Source organism: Talpa occidentalis, unplaced genomic scaffold (genome assembly GCF_014898055.3).
Source record: "Talpa occidentalis isolate TD23 unplaced genomic scaffold, MPIMG_talOcc4v2.1 talOcc4.4, whole genome shotgun sequence".
NCBI lineage: Eukaryota > Metazoa > Chordata > Mammalia > Eulipotyphla > Talpidae > Talpa > Talpa occidentalis.
Window position 1 is genome coordinate 91,857,217 of NW_023604295.1, and position 23,313 is coordinate 91,880,529.

The 23,313-nt window shown below is 43.0% G+C and overlaps 1 pseudogene; it reads right to left on the reverse strand.

Annotated features, from left to right (window-relative positions):
- Window positions 1–12,970: 12,970 nt before the first annotated feature.
- On the reverse strand, window positions 12,971–14,707 carry LOC119258198 (dual specificity protein phosphatase 16-like; annotated as a pseudogene).
- Between the last annotated feature and the right edge of the window lie 8,606 nt (window positions 14,708–23,313).

A 23,313-nucleotide genomic window follows, 5' to 3' on the forward strand; every position in this document is an offset into this window, starting at 1 on the left:
TGAGGCAGCTCTCGCTGCCGAGGTGACTGGGTTTTAATTTTATTTAATTAAATTAATAATTGAAAATTACATATTAGGAATTCAATTCAATTACTCTTCCTATAGAATGGAAATGCTATAAACCTGCAATGTGAGGTAGGCTGGAAGGATAAGCCACAGGTGCATCCAGAGAGACAACCCAGCAGAGGTGTTTGTCTATGTTGTGAGGCTTCAGATCTGTCTCCTGGGAAGGTTGTGGTGAACCTTCAAGACCCCCTTTCTGTGGGAATCTTCCTCCTTCTTGGGGGGCATTTGGACTTGGTGCTCCTTCAGGGCTCTCCGGATCACTGAGGGCTGTTGGGGGAGCAGCAGTCCACCCTCTGCACAGACTGGAGGGACACCTTGAGATTGGCCAGGTCATGCCTCAGGTGGGCATCCTCCTTCCTCAGCAGCTGCACCATCCTTCATTGCCCTGGGAAGCCATCACTTTCCGCTCAGATTCTCCTTCATAGGACACACAAATACTCTGTTAGAAAAAGGCTGTGCTCTACAATTCTTGCCCCTTGTCTCTGCCACATTCCTTAGAGGCTGGGTGCCTGCTCTGTGTACTTAGCAGAATCATTACTTTGCATTTTGGGGCTGCAGGCTTCCCTGGGCACTGATGTTTTCTACAGCTGGTGGACAAGGCCCTAATGGATTTTGGGCAGCATCGAGAGAGTCATCTGAATCTTCTGGATGTCACTGCTGGGCTTGGAATAGTCAGACCACAGAGAAGCCTGCAATACCCAGAGGTACTCTAGCTGCTGGTTAGTTTCATGAGGTATTCCTCAACCAGTGTGGGGAAGAGTTCTTTCGTCTCTCCTTACGGCCTTGCAAGGGAGTTTGCAGCCCAAACAGTCAGATCCAAATCTTCCTGGGACAGAGAACCTGGGAGATGAACTCTGGAGGCTTCTCCGGCTCTCTGTCCTTCCAAGGAGTCCAGCCGTGCCTCTAAGATCAGGGGTCCTGAGTTTGCTTAATATGGTATGTGCCACAGCGAGCAGGATGTTTCCTTGTTCCTGAGCACTTGCTGCATGCATGTGTGCATGGCATGCTCCCATTTGATCTCCTGTTGCTGCAGGGCCCGCAAACTGCTTCCACCCCTCCCTCTCCTGGGACAAGGCCTCAAGCCCTTGCTGCACATGAGGTTCTCATGCAGGGCAGCCCAGAGCATCTTCTCCAGCTGTTAAACTTGGGCCTGTGAGGTCTTCAGCCTGGGACTGGCAGCGTTCACTTGAGATGGGTGGGCTTCTGTTGCATGCCAGGCAAGGGAAGGCTAGGGGGCCAGTCTTCTCTGGGCTTCTGTAAGGAAGTATTCTATGGGTGACAAGGTTTCTGGGATTTTATTCAATATGACCAAGCAAAGTAGTTGCAAATTGGGAGTCCTGGCTTTTATGTCAGGTGACTCTAGGTCTTCGTGGGCTGGTTTTCCTGTTCCAGTCTGGTTCTGGACGCTTGCTCAGGGTTCCACCACAGCCAGACCTCCTCCAGCCAGCTTCTCGGAACTGCCAAGCACCAGACTCCTCTTCAGGATGAGACCCAAGAGAGTGACACAGAACAGGAGCTCCCAGAGAAGCCCCAAACTGGTGTGAAGTCTTTCCACACAGCACACAGAGCAGCCCGTGGCTACTCCATGGGATGGGGGTGGAGGCAGGCAGCAGGTGTTCTCCATAGGGCCCTGGGAGTCTGCCTGAGCAGCCAGCATCCTGAGGAGACACCCCTGACTGTTGGGAATCCTGAGGAGTCTTGGGTCTCTAAAACAAACCAGTGCCAGACAATGGGTCATGCCATCACCAAGGAAGAATGGGGTGGGGGAAGACTCAAATGGTTCTAGAACACAGTGTTCTCTAGCCACTCTGCCTGCTGCACTGATAAATGAGGTATGGCCTGTATAGGACAGGCACAGCTTACCAAATGGTGTTGCTGAATCTGTTTTCATAATAAATTCCTTCACTTCAACTGTAGGTATATTTGAGTGAGTTGTTAGAGGGTCAAATGAAAAGGGGGAGCCTTTGGTGAAGTCCCTGTGATCCACTGCTTGATGCCATCCTTCCTTTGGTGACAATCAAAGGAGGTGAAGTGCAAACCAGCACACACAGGATGATCCACAGCAGCTGTCATTACAGAGGTCCTGTAATGGTGTAACATGTGATCCTCAACAAAGGGGGCCTCCAGGTTGCCTGCCCCTCCTGGGAAGGTGGAGCTGAGCAGGGAGGGGAAGCTAAGATGACTTAGAAGTGAAGACTTGGAGGGGACAGGTGGAGCAGATATACATGTGAAGAAGTCTTCTTGTTTCTTGGCCTTGGACTTGCACCAGGGATGGGGATAGATGTAGAAGGAGGCAATTGAAAGGATGTAGGTGAAAGACCTGTGAGAAGACATGCAATGGTCACCTTTCTCTTGACAATAGTTTGATAATGTGCCTTTCCTGTCAGACTTGCCTGGCCTTTCCTGTTGTTCTCCACCAGAAGGTATCTTAGGCTCTGGCTAGCTTTCAGTCCTCAGTGGCTCCCTTTGGGCCAAACCCGATTAGCTGGGCATATACCCACAAGGGTGGTTACCTTGAGTTGTTTCTCTAAAAACTATTACTTTTCCGTCTCTTCTCTCTGTTGTACACTAATTTTATCAGAGTCCTTGCATATTGAAGGTCTCACACACTCAGTGTATATTTTGTGTTTATGGGATAGATGGCAGATCCCATTTAGAGCACACATGTTTGGGGATCCCGGTGTGTCCCCCGTCTGCTATCTAACAATGGCACATTACATGTGACTGTATATACCAATTCAGAATGAGTGTAGGGGGAGGGTTGTGTGTATAAATTAACTGTAGTCAATGAGTGAAATATTCCATAAGATTCAAAGTTAAAATATACTCAAGATACAGAGGGCATTGAATTCTCTATGTCCACCAAAGTCCCTCCAATTGCAAGTTATACCAATCTCTTGTCTGCACTCCAAGTCATATGTTTTACACTTACAATCTGAAACATATGTGTATGTCCCTTGTCTTTAATGTACAAATGCTAATATATGCCACATTCTCTGCACATTGACACAACTCATCTTGAAGCACATTTCCTATCAGTTTCCTCATTCTGGTACAGGGACCATCACTTGTCATCTCTGTATCTCTGTCTCTATGTCCTCAGTCCCCAGTTGATGGCCATTTGGGTTATTTCTATTTTTTTGTCATTACAAATCATGCTGAGGTATTTTCATGTGTGTGAATCTGTCTACCCAAGAAATTCCTGCAGCAGGATCCAAACTGCAGATGTGGCTGAATATTTGATAGGTAGAGGTGAAGAGGGTTGTCTCTCCACACTTTTGCCCTCATGTCATGTCATCAGCTTTTGGATCTTTCCCATTTAATGGGTAAAAAACCAGCATCTACTAGAGTGGATTTTGCATAATTTGGAGCTAGAGGAAGTGTCAATTCTTTGGTTTGAAAGCCCTGCATTTACTTCTCTGTGGACTCTCATCTGTTTGTGTCAGTTTTCTTTCAGACTTTTGGTCTTTTTCTGATGATTGGAAGAAACTTTTTTACTTGAAGGAAATTAATTCTTTATTATAGGCCTCTCTTCCCCCATCCCACAACTTTTTCAGGTTTCTTCTCTTTTGATTTTACTTCTGATAGTATTTGCAAAGCAAATATTTAGAGTTTTTCTTCTTCCTTTTTTTTAAAAAGGTTTATTTATATATGCATAGGAGAACTGGGGTGTAGACTGGAGGTGTGGGGGTGAGAGGATTCACCAGAGACAGAGTGGGTAGAAAACAGGCAATAGATCTACTGAAATACACTGCTGAGGGGAGCAGTGGGCGAGACAGGAGAGGTCTGCCACACCTTGTGTGTTAGCTCCCTGGCTGGGCATCAAACTCAGGCCTTAGCAGTGATAGCACTGAGACATAAACTTTACCCCACCAGGGAGGTCCTTAGAATTTCCCAATGATGTAACCTTAGGAAATAAAGGAACTTCCCCCACTCCAATATCATTTTAATATCCCCTGTTATTTTCTCCAATGTTTCTATGACTTGTTATTTTCCACATTGAAATTTCAGATCAGTTTTCACTGGTCTTTAGGTATCATGTCAAGCAGCTCCAACTCCATGTTTCCCTCCATAGCCACTAAGTTACACCAATACTGTGGACTGCACAGTTCATCTGTCTCCAACTTATTTGAAAGACAATTTCTACACATCCTAAATAATTACCTGGACTTGTGTTGATAATAAGGGATTGTAAGGACTGCATGTGATAATTAATATGTGACAGTGGAACATAATGGACTTGTGAACTTGAATTTGACCATTTGAAATAGCACATTGAAACAGGAACTACTCACCAAATGAAAAAATATTCAAATAAAATAAAATATATTAAACTGATCTTAGAGGTGTGTGCATGTATCTATGTGGGGGACACAGATATCCCTGGGATGTGAACTCTCCGGGGTGGGATCTCATTTCTTTTGCCAAATCATTGTTTGGTTTAGAAATAAGTTCTGATACTACTATGACCATTTTGACCTGAGGGCAGTCAGCTAAGATGAAAAGTTTTCCTCACGTTAAAGAGGAATGAGAAACAGGGACCTTCCTATTTGTCTCTGGACAAGGCATCTCCCTGACTCTCTCTCTTTTTTATTTTTTTTCTTTTATTTTTTTAAAGATAACTGGGGTGCAGGCCAGAGATGCGGGGGGGGGGGGGAGGTGAGAGGATTCACCAGAGACAGAGTGGGGAACAGAACAGGCAGATTGACTGAAAAACACTGCTGAGGGGAGCAGCACACTAGACAGGAGAGGTTTGCTGCACCATGTGGGCATCCCCCTGGCCAAGGATTGAACTCATGCTGCAGAGGCTGTGGATAGCCTCACAGGGGGCGTCTTAACCCCTTGGGCCACCAGGGAGGCCAGATTCTTAAAACTATAGCCATCTTTACGCCAACCTGGGGGACAGCCTGAGAAACAAACTGAGAAAAGGATAGTAAAGTAGGGGGTTGGGCCAAACTCTTTCCAATTAATTATATCACCACCTCTGGAGTCTTCCTACTATTGCACTCATTGACAGAGGACTGATCAATGACCTTATTGTTCAAGTCCCCCTTCTTGCATTTACTGTTATTTGCAACTAAACTACCCTAACTTCCAGCTTCGCCAAGATATTGCAAAAACCAATAACCTTCCTCTCTGGGTGTTGGTTGATACCTTTTCTCAGACTATTTTACTGTATCTATGCATGTATTATCCTATTTCTTTTTAATAAAATGACAGTTAAAGTGAACTATATATTAGATAAGCTTTAACATTCAAATCATACCTTTGATTTTACCCATTACTACACATTGAACTGGAAACTGCAGACCTTAATTTTTCTCCCTGATCCCTCAGAGACTCCCAACAGCTACAGGAGTTGGGGAAACTAAAATTCAGATAGAGAAACATAATCTCAACTTCTTTTGCCTCTATCTCAGACTTTCTATATACCTAGAAAATAAACAAGAATAATTTGGTAATTCAAAGAAATAATAACAGTAAATGAAATATATACATACATATAGAATGTTTCCATTTTTTGGAGATTCTTTAAAAAATATTTTTTTGCTCATAAACAAAAAATCTTAAAAATCAATTGTTTTAACACATGGCAATAATATAACTATTTTTATGTTGTTCCAAATATCCCTAATTACTCTTGCTTTTGCAGTTCTTTGGACTAAATATAGCTTGCTATTCTTTTTTATTTGTTTGTTTTGTTTTGTTTTTGACATTTAATGAGCTAGTCAAGTTCCCAGGAGGGACATCTTCTTTTACCACAGATTTATCTGGTCTGACTGGTAGGGAAGATAAGCCCTTGCTGTTCAACTGTGTAGTTAATACTCAGACCTGAGACAGAAGATTGCTGAAGCATTCTCTGTTCTGAGGTCTACAGTGGTTCTGCAGCAATCAGCAGCACTTTTTTTTTTCCCCCTGAGGAGATTTGCATTAGAATGCTTAGTCCACAGGGAGCTCAACATTCACTCACTGCTCACTGCTCAAGGAAAACAGTTGTTATGGTGATTTCACAAGCTTTCAAGTTAGAACAAAAAGAAAAGAAAAGAAAAGAAAGAAAAGAAAAGAAAAGAAAAGAAAAGAAAAGAAAAGAAAAGAAAAGAAAAGAAAAGAAAAGAAAAGATGCTTGTAACAAGAATAGCAAGAGAAACAGAGCTGTCTTCGTAGGACTGTAATTCTGCCTTAACCTATAACTTAGTTAAAACATAGAAAAAATAAAGAATTATTATGAATTATTGTTTTCCTCATAGGTACCACATTTATGGTAATTACATAAATTATGAAGGAGATACCCCATAAAGTATATTTTCTTACTATATGTTTACTTTTCTTCATCTTTATTGCTTTTACTGATTCATTTAAAGAAATTTGAGGAGTTTCAGGATTATTTTACAAGAAAAATGAATAAATAATTAAAGAGGAGGGGAGATGGTATTTATTGGAGATGATTTGAACTTTGCAAACGCATTTAGGTTAATGTTGAAAACTCTAATATTATATTTATATACAATACAATATTAATACAATAGGCTATACATAGGCTATAATTTCTGTCACAATGAGATTTTCCTTTTCAAACTAAAGAGAAACAGTTTTTCTTCTATCTTCTAGTTTCTTGACTGAGACACACCTGTAATCAAAGACAGATTAACAGAAAGAAGACATAGGCAAGGAAATTTAACAACATATATGCTTTCTGTATACAAGGAAGAGGCCCAGGAATACTGGGTGTCTTTCCAAAGTGGCCCAGGCCATCACCTTAAATTCTACTTCAGCTAAAGTTGAAAGAAATATGTTGTGGATCAGGGAGTTAAAGAAATTCCAGGAATATAGAATAAGTAAATGTATCGACATTATACAGCTTTGTTGTTGCCTTCTTCATTGATGTGATTTTCCAGAGACTTGGTCACTTTTCTCTCCTACCTGGTATAGCTAAGGAGAACTCTCACAAATGGAGATTTTATCTTATTCATGTAATGTGTCCTATAAAAGTGTAACCTCTACTCTTTTCCTAAAATTTCCCTATGCCTGCTGCTTTTTAAAATAATACTCTCAAAATAATTCTTATGCCAAAAAACATATTTTGGGGTGGCAACTTTCCTTACTGCCCCCCAACAAGATGAATGCAAGATCAAGAATTTTTAAAAAGACAAAATATCATCTTTAATTCAACTAGAAATAACTTCAATACAATGTTATAATCCATAGAAAGGGAATTATTGGGCCTCCCCTGGTGGCACAGCGGTTGAGCTCTGGACTACGAAGCTGCCCGCAGCCTCTACAGCCCTGTTCGATCCCCGGCCACAGGCGAGGGTCCCACATGGCGTGACTGACCTCTCCTGTCACGCCTACTGCTCCCCTCAGCAGTGTATTTCGTCAGTCTGTCTGTTCTGCTCCCTGCTCTGGCTCTGGTGAATTCTCTCACCCTCCCGCACTTCTGACTGTAGCCAGTGCTTATATAAATAAATAAATAAATCTTTAAAAAAAAAGAAAGGGATATTAATAACAGTGAAAATATGATCAGGTGGATTAAGGTTGCCTATAGGAAATACTGCAGATGTGAAATAGCAGCCTTGATCACAAACAGATTGCATATCCAGAAGACCCAAATTAGCATTCTCTTTGAGTGCATAGAGATTGGAGTTGAACAAAGAAACTTGAAGACATGTAACAGTGCTCAGAGCAGGCCTACCCAAGATATTCAGAATAGACTTAGGACTTCCCTGTTTCACATGCCAAGAACTTTAAACTAAAATCAACTGAGATGTCTAAAGTGAAGCTCGTGCTACTCCATTAAGCAGAGAAGTGATTATCACTCCCCTAATACCTGTAAGAATAGAAGACCAAAGGTAAAGAAACATGAAGACTGGAAATATTTAGATATAGAACTATCTTCAGAAATGAGAAATGGCCTCTCTGAGAACACTAACTACATTGCAAGGAAAATATGAATCACCTCTACCTCATCATGTGAAGACCTCCTCTTCTCTTCTTGATTCTTGAGACCCTTACCCTATTCCTTCACTCAAGTCATAAACCCTATTTTCTCCCATTAAAAAGAAATCAAAATGGAATCCTCACAATCTATGTATATTCTTCATACATATGTTATTAAATTGATCTTTGTTTCCTGCCCTCCTCTCTGGTATTGTTTTTATTGCTTGACCAGAGACCAGAAAAGAACCCAAAGGACTAGGGGAAATTTTTTTTTAAAGATTTATTTATACATATAAGAGCTGGGGTACAGGCCAGAGATGTGGGCAGCGGGGAGAGGATTCACCAGAGACAGAGCGGGCAACAGAACAGGCAGTTTGACTGAAATACTGCTGAGGGGAGCAGCGGGCGTGTCAGGAGAAGTCTGTTGTTTACTGATCTAGAATCGAACTCATGCTGCAGTGACTGCGGCTAGCTTCATTGGTTATGTCATAACCCCGTGCACCTCCAGGGAGGCCCTGGGTTAGGGGAAATTTCCCCCTACATATCTACACATGTCAAAAGACTTTCTTTTTGCAGGACAGAAGAAAACACATGGGCAAAAAGAAATTCTGCAACTGGACCTCCCTGGTGGCGCAAGGTGTTAAGACACAACCTATGAAACTATCTGCAGCCACTGCAGCACAAGTTCGATCCCCGGGCAGCCAAGGAGCAGCCCACATGGCCCAGCAGACCTCTCCTGACTCACCCTGCGGCTCCCCTCAGCAGTGTATTTCAGTCAATCTGCCTATTCTGTTCCCCACTCTGTCTCTGGTGAATCCTCTCATCCCCACACCTCTGGCCTGTACCCCAGTTCTTGTATGCATAAATAAATAAATCTTAAAAAAAAAAAGAAATTCTGGAGCTGATTTAGGACAGCCAAAGTGTGTCCTTAGTTTGTAAATATGGAACTTCCCTAATGGGAACATCCTTCCCTAGTGGGACATCGTTTCACATCACCCTGGGAGGAGAAACATGAAAAAGCAGAGTATGGATGAAAATGGGTGCAGTGAGAAACTAGAAACCAAGCTGTTTGCTGACTGGGCTCTGCTTCACACCCCATCTCCACTCAAACTTCCTTTCAAATTCCTTGTAGGACCATTCAAATGTGTACTGTCATCTGAGGTACCAAAATGTGGTCAAGTTACAACAGAGTTATAGCAATGGGGTTACAGTTTGAGTGTTATAGTCTTAGTAATAGTGTTACAATTCTTTCTTTATAGTACAAGTATCACTGCTGTAGTGTTACAGCTCAAGTATTAGCAAAAATTTATTTAGGCCTCAGGGCTGCAATCTGGGGTATACAGACTCAAACAGCACTTGAGCTGACTGCCCAAGGATGTCTGAGTGAGGCATCCTTATAAAGGCAAAGGGGGCATGATTAGGTCCACTTTATGCAAATAGAATTTTCAGGCAAGGCAGTCTGATAAGTGAAAAGTATGTCAAGAGGTGACTGGTTGAACTTCTATCCTAGACTTGGCTTACAAGTGTGGTTTCATCTTCTTTTGTGTATTTGTCTGCTGTTTACATGTCTGTGCAAGACTCAGCATACCTGAGTACCTAGTCATGCTAGGGACCTTAATCTCAACAATCTCTGGTTGTTACATAGGCTCAAGATGAATCCATGTGCATTTTTTAAAATTTATCAGTATGCACCTACAGGAAACCAGCATGAAAGCCATATATAATGATGAAGAAAAGAAGCACAAATAGGTGAAGTGTTGATAATCAAAATTTGTCTGAGTAAATTTGAGTATCTATTCAGCTTTATTAAGTGGTTCATAAACTGGTCAACATCCTACCTAATAAATAGGAGGGTGCTCAGGGAAGTTGTAGAAATTTAAGGGTTTTGTTTTGTTTAATAAACAGAACTGGGGTGGGACAAGGAGATTATTAATAAAAGAAAGGAGTGTTTCAGAGAGATTGCCTTCCCACAGGGACTCAAAAGGCAAAGATCTTACCAGGCAAATTCCCTTATTAATATGGAAGAGGAAATTCCAGACTGATTAAAATTCTACTCCTGGGAAGGACTGAAACTCTCATTAGGTGAGCTATTAAGTCCTGGTGCAGGTTACTATTATTGATTCCATTTGGGGGCATGTTGCTGGTATTTTAACAGAAGAAATATCACAGAAATCTAAGTTACAAAGAATTTTTAAAATACAGTGCTATTCAACAGTGATATAGATTTTAAAGAAAACCAATTCTCTAAAAGAAGATCTCAAAGTAAAGTCATGGCCTCAAATGAATGGTAAAAGAACAAATTGGATAAATAGTAATTTCAGTGAGAAAAATAGAGGTAAATTAAGCCATAATAGAATTGTAGTCATTGCCAAAATAAAATCAGTGATACTGATGTCTAGATAGTCTCAAAACCTTTACTATAAAACATTTAATAATAGTAGCTAAAATATTTTAAATGCCTAGCATTTTGAATAATAAAGAACTAATGTTCACAGCTGAAAAATAATCCAGTAAGACTTGATTCTAAGTAGTTGATTCTAAACCTTAAAGTTCTTGACAACCCTCAAAACTAGAGTTTTGGTTTCAGTAGTTCACAGAGTATAGATTCTTGTACCTTAATAAAGTGGGAAACTAAGTGTCCAAATGAAACTAACACTCAATGGGCTACAATATGTAGATTTTTAATTCCAAAATAGTGATTACTTTGTTTTTATGGATAACTAGACAAAAACACTGAAGTCAACTGTTATTTAGAAGAGAAAATGATTTTCTAAATTATGTAAATGTCCTTTAAGGAGACATGAGATCATATAAATGACGCTACTTGGAGTGAACATGTGGTAGAAATTAACATAATTTGGAGGGATCTGAATATGTGATTATTGCAGCATAATTTTAAAGTATAGCCTAGTAGAGACTTCAAGCCCCTCCCCCCCCCCCCCGCTTCAGCCATTCAGCATGGTATAAATAATGCAACATGTTTGGGAAAGATGCACATCAGAATTGTAGAATATCCATATCTCCAACATACCACAGCCAGGATGGGAGTGCTGAAATGATCATAAAACCAATCACGATCTGGGAGAGCTTGGTGTTCAAGGTTTTCACAGCAGGTACACTTGAATGGCCTCAAGTTTTAGAATGTATAAAAGCCTGACAAGTTGTACTGTTCATAGATGGTCCACTACAAGGGCTTCAGCCTTAAAATCTCTACTCTCCTGCAGTCCACATCATCATGGCCATATTGAATAACATAAATCCACAAAGAAAGTCAAGGTTCTTCCCTTCATTGACATGAAATGACATAAGCCTTCCACATCCAGAAACTCTTTGCAAAAGTAGTGAAGAAAAATTGCAATGGAAAATCAGAATACTTCATATTAGCCAGTACTTAGGTACTGGCTACCTAAGACTGAGATACTTATAATTTTAAAGATAGCATACCTGAAACCCAGTGGAGTGGATTTCAAGAGCAAGAGAATAGACAATTATATTTAAATTACAAAAAATAATTACATATATTAAAAAACAAATGATCTTACACTATATAAGATTTTTTAAGTATATATATAAGACTATATATATAGACATATATAGACTTTTTAATGTACATTAAAACATATACATTTTTAATGTGTATATATATGAGATCTGGCTAAGGTAGTTTTCAGCATACTGGTGCTGATAAGAGTATTGAGGGTATTCTTTTGACTTTCTTCCTTTCACTCTGTTTATTACTTATAACTATTTTTTTTTTCTTCTATAGATGGTTCACTGGTGAATGTTGAATAAGTGCAATTGACAGTTACATGTCCCCTGGGCTATGAAACACTTGACATGAAGAATTAAGGTATTTTTGAGTGAGAAGGAAGTCAGATGATAACTTCTTTAGAAGAAAGATGGAAAAGTGCTTTTTGAGGTCTGAACCTTTTTCAGAGGTTGAAGACTAGTCTGTGATTCAGGATTAAATGAGTCAAGAAAAGAGCTGTGTTTTGTTGAAGTATATCCTGAGCTTCTCAGAAGCTCTAAATCCAGATTCTTCTTTCTATCTGCTCTTTCACAAAGTCCTAAAAAATGTCCAAACATGCTTGTAAGGGGCAGGACCGGACACAGTGCAGGTTCTCTGATCCCATGCAGACCGGGTAAAGGTGGAGTCAGAGTCCTTAGTGGGTTTTTGCAGGTCTTTTATTGGGGTTCACCAGGCATTTGGCAGGCAGGGGTGCTGGCTGGGGGGCTGGGAGGCTGGCAGGCCTCCCAGCCCCCAGCAAATCCTCACTCTATCTGGGCTCTCTGGCGTTCTCTACTTCTGCTGCTGCTTCTCTGCTTCTCTCTCGGCTTCTGCTTTGGCTTCTACTGCCGCTCCTGGCGTCCCCGTGATGCTGCCCTTAAAAGCACAGTCTTAGCTCAGCTGAATCCCATCTACCTATGCCCACACCCTATTCCAGGTGCCCGCCATCAGGCATGCATTCAGGACAAGGATCCATCATCTATCCTGATGGCAGAAGGGCAGAAAAGCCTGATATTTTCTTTACCCTACAATGCTATACAAACCTTTCAACTTACCTAAAAACACCCTCCAATTACATTTGTATTTTTTCTTCCAAATTTTAAGAAAGAATTTTCTGTTTCTACTTCTATTTCCACCTTCAAAATTCATATTCATTGTGATAACTATGTTTTACTGAATCATTGAAATTGTCTGTTATCAAGTCTCTTTGCACTCATTGGTGCTCCAATTCATTTGCCACAGTGAAGTTTCCTTTGAAAAGAAGTTCTAGCCATATGACCCTGCTCTTTTTCTGCTTCTTACTATCTGAAATTACTAAATTCATAAAATGACTTATATAGCCCCTAATTATCTTAATATCCCCATTTTATACCATTATTCCATTCACATCTAACTTTTTTCTTTCATTGAAAAGACTGATGCTTCCCAACTTCCTAACTAGGACCCTTGCAATATTCTTTTCTATTTTCCTAAATTCTCCTCTCTTCCCCTTTTCATAGAGGCTCTCTTTATGCCAGCTCCATGGGGAGTCAGCTCTGTCCTCTCTGCCCTCCAGCTTCTTCCACTTGCCCATCGAGTAGACTGGACAGCAGGTGGGCAGCTGCTATAGCTGCAGGCCGAGTAGCTAGTAGGGAAAAGATATCTGAGAGGGAGGGCAGACTTAATGAGGTGCTGCTTGCTAGTGGAAAGGACACAGAGGGAGTTGGTGTGGTAATTGTCCCTCTCACTCCCTCTGCGATCCATGGGGGCTGAGAGGAACCATTAGGTAGATGTTCCTCCTTGGTGCCAGTTCTTACTGCATGCAGCTTCTTGCTCTGGCTCTCTGCAGACCTCCTGTGCCAGGCTTCTTGGGGACGTTGGCCTCCTCCTTAGCTGGGCTGCTTTCCGGAGTACACAGCAACACTTCCTCAGTGATAGAGAACTGGCATAGCTTGTTGTTCCAGAGTAGTGGAAGGTTTGTATTATTTCACAGCCTCTTCTGTGGAGGAGAACCCCACAAGGATGCTGCCATACTGGCTGATTATAAGAGATTTGATGTCCAGCAAGATGGAGCACTCGGGCTTATTGCTGAGTCCACCTCCTCTGAGGGCAGGTGGAGTGCTTTGGAGCACCTGCGCCAGGGGGCTGCCCTCCAGCAGGGGTTGCTGGATGCTGGGAACACTGGCGGAGACACCGGCCTTTGCCCTGTTGTCACTGAGGCAGTGGAGTTGGCATAGGGTCAGCTAAGGGATACCTCACTTTTCTGTCCACCCTTTTCCACTGCAGGGATAGGTACATTTGGCTTACCAGGTGCAGTAGCTTGAGTCTGCTCTATGGCCCTAAGGCTCCAGTCTAAATCTTAATCTTCTCATAGTCCAGTAGTTGGCACAGAAAATTGAAGTTTGGATAATAGGTTTTTTTATTTCACAATTCTGTAAGCTTCATTGAGGGACAAATCCATCCTCTTCATGATGTAGGCAATTGAAATTGTGGCTGATTGAGGGATCCCAACCAACAGTGCAGAGGGATACAATCATGGGAGGCTTTTGCTTTCTCAATGAAATCTACTGATTTTCCAATCATTGGCATTTTTGCAAAAGTTATCACTCATGCGTAAGAAGTAAGTCTTGGGGATGAAATCAGGCTTTGGATATGTGTTGCTGGCATTTAACACATAGCCAGCCCCATTCGGCTGCATCAGCTCCTTTTTGAGGAAATCATGCTGGCAGCCAAGGCTTGGGTTAAGAAGAATTTGGGTAGTTCAATGTTGGCAGCAGTTACTCAAGGCTGAGAAATGCAGATAGAAAGGATAACATATATTCCTTCAGAGGCCAGGGAAACAATGGGGAAATTCAGCAAAGCCACCTGCACACAGGTAAATGGTGTTGAAGCTCAGTTTACCCAGAAGTACAATCAAAAAACTGTCTAGAGACAGAAGACCATGTTTTTGGAGCTCTGATCATAAACGACAATCTCTGACTTCAGTGAGCATCCACCATTTGGCTGAATGCTGGATGAGTGTTGCAATTAACACTTTGCCCTCCTGTAGCCTTCACTTCATCAGCTTCCAGCAGTTGACATTAATGATTACCAGAAGGTGGGATGTATTGTATTCTACAAATGGCAGGCTATCAATTAACAACACTTTTCTATCCTACTTTCCAGCAGAGCCACCGATCTCTCAGTAGCAATTTGAGTTCTAATCATTCCATGGACCATTGTAGGAGGCAGGAAGGACACAGTGCAGGTTTTCTAATCCAGCAGACCGGAGAGAGTCCTGGAGACCTCGGTGACTTTTGCAGGCTTTTATTTGGATTAACCAGGTATATGGCAGGCAGGGGTGCTGGGGAGGCCTGCCAGGCCTCCCAGCCCCTAGCAAGTCCTCAGTCTATCAGGGCTTTCTGACATTCTCTGGTGCTTCTCTCCTCTCTGCTTCCACTCGTGGTTCTTCCATTCATTCTGCTTCTACAGGCATCCCCATGATGCTGCCCTTAAAAGCCCAGTCTTAGCCCAGGTGAATCACATCTACATATGCCCACACCCTACTCCAGGTGCCCGCCATCAGGCATGCATTCAGGACTGCAAGAATCCATCATCTATCCTGACAGCGGGAGGGCAGAAAAGCCTGATACTTTTTACCTTACCCTACAGCCATGATAACAATTAGCCCAATTTCCTTATCTCCTTTAGTTCGCTATGATGATTGGCCTCCCTGCCCCCCCAGTACCCCTGCCTGCTGTGTACCTGGTAAACCCCAATAAAAGCTTGCAAAAAGCCACTGAGGGCTCTGACTCCTCCTTTACCTGGTCTGCTGAATCATAGAAAACCTGCACTGTGGCCATTCCTGATCTTTACAATGATGTAAGATGGAGAGCGCAGAGGCTCAGCCACTCCATTGCACCAAAGATGGATGAGGTCAGGCTGGTGATGACTGGCAAAAGAGAGTTAAACTCATTTCAGCAAGAGGATGTGTTCTTGCAAGACTCCTTCCAGTAAGCAGCCCTTCACATCTGAGTCATAAAGAGATGACCGGAATAACCATTCCCACAACAAAAGATGCTCTGAGGAAGCCAGGGTGTTACATCACTCTTTACCTTCGCTTCTTCCCTCCTACAGTTTCACGTTGGACTGAAAAACCTGAAAATGAATCAAAAAGTCTGGACTCCAGTGCTGGACCACTTCTTATTTGCTTTGGGATTTGTATGAATTTTACTTAGTGCCTCTATGGTTTTATTTTCCACATCTGTGAAATGGGTGACTCATTGTAGGGTAAAGGAGTTAAAATCAGACTTTTTTATGCTTTCCTGCAATTAACCTCTATGGCTAGCACCTGTGGTCTTGCACGACTCTTGTGATTGTGCACACAGGCTCCCAGAGAGAACAGGGCATTGTAGGGAACAGGAATGGACACAGTGCTGGTTTTCTGGGATCCCATGCAGACCGGGTAAAGGAGGAGTCAGAGTCCTCGGTGGTTTTTGCAGTTCTTTTATTGGGATTTACCCAGCACACAGCAGGCAAGGGTGCTGGGGGGCCGGGAGGCTGGCCGGCCTCCCAGCCCCCAGCAAGTCTTCACTCTGGGCTCTCACCTTCTCTTTCTCCCTGGGCTTCTGCAAGTTCTCGGCTTCTGCTCGGCTTCTGCTTCTACTGGCGTCCCTGTGACGCCACCCTTAAAAGCACAGTCTTAGCCCAGGTGAATCCCATCTACCTATGCCCACACCCTACTCCAGGTGCCCGCCATCAGGCATGCATTCAGGACCGCAAGGATCCATCATCTATCCTGATGGCAGGAGGGCAGAAAAGCCTGACATTTTTCCTTACCCTACAGCGTGCACATATGTAAATGGGGACACCTGTGCCAAGAGGCAACAGGATAAAAGGGCAGTGTTACTCTGAGGTGAGGCCACAAGACTATAGGACAGAAAGAGGAGACAGAGAAATACTGAGAAAGCTGGTCTGTCTCCTGATGCAGCATTGAAGGCCTGTAAAATCTCCTGAAAGTTTCAATTATCTTTTCATCTGGAAACACAAGAAGAACCTACTGGGCCTGGGATGCTTGCAAAACACTCATGTCTTGTTTTTGGGGGGCCATCAACATCTGGCCTCCTGGGGTGGGAGGATGATGAGTTTGAAAGTTGTCACAGTGTAGAGTAAGGTAAAAAGGGCTTTTCTGCCCTCCCGCCATTAGGATGGGTGATGGAACCCTGTGGTCCCAAATGCACACCTGTTGGTGGGCACCTGGAGTAGGGTGTGGGCATATGTAGATGTAATGCACCTGGGCTAAGACTGGGATTTCAAAGGCGGTGTCATGGGAACACCAGGAGAAGCCAAGAGAGAAGCAGAAGAAGCAGAAGCAGAACAAATGGAGACAGGAGAACCACCAGAGAACATGAGAGAAAGCCGGAGATCCCAGACAGAATGAAGACTTGCTGGGGGCTGAGAGGCTGAGGCCTATCTTCCATGAGCCTGGTAAATCCCAATAAAAGCCTGCAAAAGCCACCGAGGTCTCCAGGACTCTCTCCTCCTTTACCTGGTCTGCTGGACCAGAAAACTTGCACTGTGTCCTTCCTGCTCCTACACACAGCATCACCCTTCAGAACCCCCCTCACCCCTAGGACTCTGGAGGTGTCTTGTGAGAGTGTGGAGGGCTGCTGGACTCCTGCTCTCCTCTGTCCCATTGCACTGTCCTCAGTGTAAGCCAAAATTAGCAAGATTCTAAAGGCTGGGTAGAAAAATGTTTCCTTACTCAGTAGTGAAACTCAAGGCACATGTTAGTGAACCCATACAGGACTCCTTTAGACTCTGCAAAGTTAAGTCTATGTTGATCTGTCTCTGTGTGCCTGCATTATCTTGCTAGGTGTAGGGTAAGGAAAAATGTCAGGCTTTTCTGCCCTCCCGCCATCAGGACAGATGATGGATCCTTGTGGTCCTGAATGCATGCCTGATGGCGGGCACCTGGAGTAGGGTGTGAGCATAAGTAGATGAGATTCACCTGGGCTAAGACTGGGCTTTTAAGGGCAGTGTCACAGGGACACCAGTAGAAGCCAAGAATGAGCAGAAGCCAAAAAAGAAGCAAAAAAAGAAGCGGCAGAAGCCGAAAGAGAAGCAAGAGAAGCAGAAGCTGAGAGAAGGCCAGAGAGCCCAGATAGAGTGAGGATTTGCTGGGGGCTGGAGGGACTGCCAGTCTCCCAGCCCCTCAGTGTCCCTGCCTGCCATATGCCTGGTAATCCCAATAAAAACCTGCAAAACCACTGAGGACTCTGCCTCCTCCTTTACCTGGTCTGCTGGATCAGAAAACCTGCACCGTGTCCTTTCCTGCCCTTACAATTGGCTTAAGTCGGCAAGATGATCCATGCAGACGGGTATGGAGCCCTCCGAAGACCTGGAGGGACAAAGAAGTAACAGACTGTGTGTGCCAGTGACGACGCTGGAGGCGTCATGGCGTCACAGGAGATGGACAAGGTCTGGAAGCTACAGGACGAGACCATGCGTGAAGGAGACACCCGAGAGGACCAGCCAGTGACCCCTGAGGCAGCAAGAATCATCGGTGAAGAGAGGACCATGATTCAGAGCTCGCCAGTGCTGATGCAGGGAGAGGCCAACAGACTTGGACTAATGGACTTGGACTGATAATCCCACCAGAAGGCAGAGGACCTTGGCAGGTTATGTTTTTTTGAGAATCTGGGGGTGGCCAGTGGGCCTTGATGGCCAAAAGCAGCCTGTGTATGCCCAGCAGCTAGGCGGAGGAGAAAAGCCAACTGAGAAGGCAAAAGCTGGTGCTGATGCTAAGTTTGGGAAGCCCTGAGTGGCTGTTAAGCACTAAGTAAGCCGAGGAAGGCCAGTGAGTCTCGTAAAATTACCAATGGGTGATGCCCTGTTCTTGAGGGTGAGGAGCTGAGGAACCCATCCTTGGGGGACAGGTGGGGAACGTGGCTTGAGGTGGAGCCCAAGCCGAATGTAGAATTTGGATCCCCGACCCATGTGCTTGTGCAGTGGGTTGGCCTGAGTGCAGGGGTCTGTGAGTCACATTGGTGGCTATGAAGGCCGAGTGTTGGAGCGACTGCAGACAGAAACCCTGAGGGTTGGTGATTACCCCCAACAGAATAGAATCGCCAATCCCAGAGTGAGTGCATCCTAGGGGTGGATGCCGTGTGTGGCTTGTAGCCGAGACTACAGCCAGAGAAGGCCAGGAAGCCTGACAGCTCCTGGCATGTTAAAGTAGATGCTGTGAGTGGTTACCCTTCTTCGTATGAGCAGTGCCTGCGGCAGCAGATTTGGTGGCTCATCTGCTGGTGCCAATAATTGTCTTTTGCCACTAGGTTGGTGCCCTGCCTGGACTTATTTGTGTTATGTTGTATTTTGTTGTTATATTGTAATGTATTTGCTTTTGTGGGCCATGGCTGCATTGTTTATGTTTGCTAAGAAAATTGTACATATGAAGACTATATGGCAGAAAACCCTGAGGGGGTGGACTGTAGGGTAAGGAAAAATGTCAGGCTTTTCTGCCCTCCCGCCATCAGGATAGATGATGGATCCTTGCGGTCCTGAATGCATGCCTGATGGCGGGCACCTGGAGTAAGGTGTGGGCATAGGTAGTTGGGATTCACCTGGGCTAAGACTGGGCTTTTAAGGGCGGCGTCACGGGGATGCCAGCAGCAGCAGCAGAAGCCAAGAACGAAGAGAAGCCGAGAGAGAAGCAAAGAAGCAGCAGCAGAGATCACCAGAAAGCCCAGATAGAGTGAAGACTTTCTAGGGGCTGGGAGGCCTGCCAGCCTCCTGGCCCCACCCCAGCATCCCTGCCTGCTGTGTACCTGGTAATCTAAATAAAAAGCTTGCAAAAGCCACTGAGGACTCTGAATCTTCCTTTACCCGGTCTGCATGGGATCCTAGAAAACCTGCTCAGTGCCCTGTTCCTGCCCTTACACTAGGGCTGCCAGAATAAAGTACCAAAGATTGCCTATCTTAAGTAATTACTCTCTTAAAGTTGTGGATGCTAAATGACACAGATAAATGTGTCCACAAGTTTGGTTTCTTCTTGGTTTATAGATTGCCACTCTCTCTCTGTTTTTAAAATGGTTTATGTATCCGTGTTCTAATCTCCTCTTATAAGACCACCAGTACTTATGTATTAGAGTCTCATTTTGCTTTAATCACCTCTTTCGATGTCTTTCTAACAGTTATGTTTAGAAGTACTGAGGGTTGGGATTATAATATATGAACTTGGGTGAAACCAATTTAGCATATTATAGTATTCAATTTTTCCACATTTCCAAATAGGCAACATTACAAAAAAATCACCAAAATATTTCCTATCATGATATTTATATAATTTAAAACCAAACACAATCACTTCGTGGATAATATTTTCCGTTAAGAGATTTGAGAATAGGTCAAAAAAGATGTTCTAAACTAGACAGAAGTAAAAATCAAAATTGTTTCTTGGTTGGCAATTTATTTTTGTTGTCAATCTTTTTTATTAGCTATGAATTTAAGCCCAAACAAAAGAAGGCTACCAAGACATTAGTTTTGCCTCCTGTTTTCCACAATCTTACAGAAAAATCAATGACTTTGTCAGACTTATGCTCCTACTTAGAATTTCCCTGTTCTAATTCCCTCAGTGCTCTTACAAGAAACAACTGTTGCATGTGAATGATTCAACTATTTTTTCCAGGTCATTTAAATCTGTTGGGCTTGTTTTAGTTTCATTAATCCATTGAGAACATACATACTTCTCAAAACTTGCATTCCTGACACATCAATACCTAATGTGCTTTGAATAAGAACAATTGAACTCAGCACTGAAAAATCTCCTTCACATTTAAATGTGGAAAATTTATGGAGAATCAAAAATGCCTCTGCAATCAAACTTTGCTGAAATTCTAGAAATACACATTTAGTTTCAATTAAGATCAGATGCTTGCTGAGTATGAGGTGGTTGTGCCAGTTAGGCATGAAGCATGTTCACTATCAATTCAGGCAGACAAGTAAAGGAGAGTCCTGGAGCCCTCAGTGTGTTTTTCAGGCTTTAATGATCTTTCTACCTCAATTGCGGGGCAAGCCCACAGGCTGGCAAGGCAGGGAGGCTGTGGGACAAGGAGAGTGGAAGGATTCCTAGCCCCCAGCAAATCTTCACCCTTTGGACTTTCTCTGGCGTCGTCTCATTGTCTTGCCTCTCGGTAGTCATGTGCCCTCTTATAGCTGTTCCCCGCTGCTCTCCACAACACACTGACACACTTTCTTCTGTGTGATGCCGCACTTAGAGCCTCAGCCTCCAGGCTCAGGTGCGTGCACTCACGCATGCCCACACCACATTCCAGGTGTCCACCATCAGGCATGGGTACCCCAAGCTCCAGCATTTAAGGCCACAGAGGCCATCAACATAAAAGCCTGATGAGTTTGCTTACTCTACAGAGGTCTTGAACATCAAATGTGCTATTTTTATGATTGCAACACTGAAGTCCACTAATACCTCTTCAGACTAACTTCCCAAGAGATTCAGCCTTTCTTTGTGGAATTTGGCCCACAACATACAGTCCTCTGCTTTTCCAAAGAAATTAACAAGGCACATTATAAAGATTTGACTGAATTAATCTGCATGTTCATCCCAGCAGAAAATGGAAAAGAGTAGAGAGAAAGCAGCTAAGGTGCTAAGACCTTCAAGAATCTAAGATATGACAGGTAGAACTTTTTTTTTTTAATTAAAGAATAAATTTTATTTTTATATTCCCCCATACAACTGCACATGCCCCATTCTGACCCCAATCCCTCCCCTCCCGGCCCCCACCCCCCAAAAAGTGTCTCTGGTTCATAGTTTTTTGTTGATTTTGATTTTCACTTTCTTATAGTTATTCTTTTTCCTGATCCCTTATTTAAGTTTTCTAGATTCCTGCTATGAGTGAGACCATCCGGTATTTTTCTTTTTCTTTTTGGCTTATTTCGCTGAGCATGATCCCTTCCAGCGCCATCCATGTTGCTGCAAATTGCATGTGTTTATCTTTTTTGAATGCTGAGTAATATTCCATGGTATATATGTACCACATCTTCTTGATCCAGTCATCTATTTTTGGGCATTTGGGCTGTTTCCAAAGCTTAGCTATTGTAAATAGTGCTGCTATAAACATAGGGGTGCAGGTGTTCTTTGGAATTGATGTTTCCAAATACCTTTGGGTAAATACCTAGGAGTGGAATTGCTGGATCATATGGAAGCTCTATGTTTAGTAGGTCCAGAAATCTCCACACAGCTCTCCATAGTGGTTGGACCAGTTTGCACTCCCACCAACAGTGCAGGAGAGTTCCTTTTTCTCCACAACCTCGCCAACATTTGTTGTTGCTAGTTTTTTTAATATGTGCCATTCTCACTGGTGTAAGATGGTATCTCATGGTAGTTTTGATTTGCATTTCCCTGATGACAAATGATGTTGAACATTTTTTCATATGTCTGTTGGCCATTTGCATTTCCTCTTCAGAGAAGTTTCTTTTTAGCTCTTCTGCCCATTTTTTGACTGGAGTATTTTCTTTGTTGTTGTTGAGTTTCATCAGCTCTTTGCAGATTTTTGTGATCAGTCCTTTATCATTAGTGTTGGGTGCAAAAATGTTCTCCCAGTTGGTGGGGTTTCTCTTTGTTTTTGTTATTTTATGACAGGTAGAACTTTAAGAAATACCAACCCAACCCGAAAGGAAAGTGGAAGCCAATAATTATACTGTGGTGTCATAAAGTACAAAATGACAACGCTCCCCTTTTCTTGGATCCTCATAATGAAGCAAAAAAAAAAAATAAGACAAGACAAATAAAACAAAACAAAACAATGTGGTTGCAGTCTCATGGAGGATGAGATAAAGTTAGGCATAAGGAGATAGAAATGTAGAAATTTTCCTCTTCTTCCCTACTTGTAAAAAGGTTGGGAAAGAGCAGATGGGTTCCTAAACCTTTGTTCCTCAGAATGTGGTCCCAGGTGGTTATCGTCTTCCCAATGATACCTGTCAAAGAGATGAGTTCAAAATTTGAAAGTATTTAAACTTTTATAGGTCACTGAAAAAGTGGTCTTTTGTCTGATGAAACTAATTAAAATTATGTTCTTATGTCTATTTTTAATCTAACTTTACATGTATTTAAATTTTGTTATAATTTACAAAAAAACAATCTATAACAAGTTGGAAATACAAAGAACTGGTTGTTTACCACACATAGCACTGCACACAATAGTAAAACACAAACGTGTTTCTAAGCACCTGACATAATCCTTTCAGCTTATAAATAAGCTCCAGAGAACATGTTACTTTTAGCAAAACTCCGAGAAGAAGTTAATATTTTTTTCTGGCGATTTGTGAATCTATTTATATATTTTCTGAGGCGTTAAGCAACTCACTATCATTCCTGTTTAACTTTTTTCTATCTCTTTGTTTTTGGCTTCCCTCAGTTTATTTATGAATGCAGGGTAAGTGAAAAAAGTATCAGGCTTTTCCTCCCTCCCATCATTAGCGTTGATGATGGATCCCTGCTGTCCTACATGCATGCCTGATGGTGGACACCTGGAGTGGGGTGTGGGCATGCATAGGTGGGTGCACAAGGACTTAGACTGACTATAGGGCAGCGTCACAAGGAAGCAGAAGAGAAGAGAGGGCCTCCCTGGTGGGGCAGGCAGTTGAGGGCAGTGCAGTGGAGCTGTCCACAGCCTCTGCAGTGCCGGTTCCATCCCTGCTGGCCTTGGAATAACCCACATGGCGAGCAGATCTCTCCTGTCTTGCCCGCTGCTCCCCTCCGCAGTGTATTTCATTCAGTCTGCCTGTTCTGCTCCCCACTCTGTCTCTGGTGAATTCTCTCACCCTCC